This window comes from Atta colombica, unplaced genomic scaffold (genome assembly GCF_001594045.1).
Source record: "Atta colombica isolate Treedump-2 unplaced genomic scaffold, Acol1.0 scaffold96, whole genome shotgun sequence".
In the NCBI taxonomy this organism is placed as follows: domain Eukaryota; kingdom Metazoa; phylum Arthropoda; class Insecta; order Hymenoptera; family Formicidae; genus Atta; species Atta colombica.
This window is the reverse complement of record NW_017259590.1, coordinates 1199357-1199895: the sequence shown is the minus strand read 5'-3', so window position 1 is coordinate 1199895 and position 539 is coordinate 1199357. Positions and strand designations below refer to the sequence as shown.

The 539-nt window shown below is 28.2% G+C and overlaps 1 protein-coding gene across 1 annotated transcript in view; it reads right to left on the bottom strand.

Annotated features, from left to right (window-relative positions):
• Nucleotides 1-539, bottom strand: part of LOC108693735 (triokinase/FMN cyclase-like) — a 5231-nt gene that overhangs the window by 1885 nt on the left and 2807 nt on the right. The gene's annotated exons all lie outside the window — the stretch shown is intronic.

The following is a 539-nucleotide window of genomic DNA, read 5'->3' as shown; positions in this document are numbered from 1 at the left end:
CGTGCTATAATAATTAAAAACATTGAAAACATTTTTAATATTAAATTCCGGTTTACCTAAAGTATTGTTAAGTAGAATAAAATAATATATATATAAATAGTTTTTATAAACTTTTATTTAAAAAACTGGAAATCTGTTTCCGAATAGGATAACTGAAAGATAAATGCAAACGATTTCTATGAGATCGGACATTGTTCGCATCGATCGATATGCTAATCGATAGAATGATTTACATAGTCGGGAGAATAAAATTCAGAGTGAAGTCAAAAAATAATCGGCAGAGAAATGTAAATCAGAATGTGGAAAAATAATTGGAGACTTAGAGTACTTTTTCTTTTCTCGTAGCTTTATTCTTTTTATCATACAACAAACCATTCGATTGATACGACCTATTGTTCATCAATCTTCTTTTGCAAGGACTTACCACACCATTACATTTTGATTTAATAAAAAAAATCTGGTAATCTTATGATAGATACGTCTAATAGATGTCAATAGATTCAATAAGCAACCGATATGGAGATTGGAAAATCCTCAAA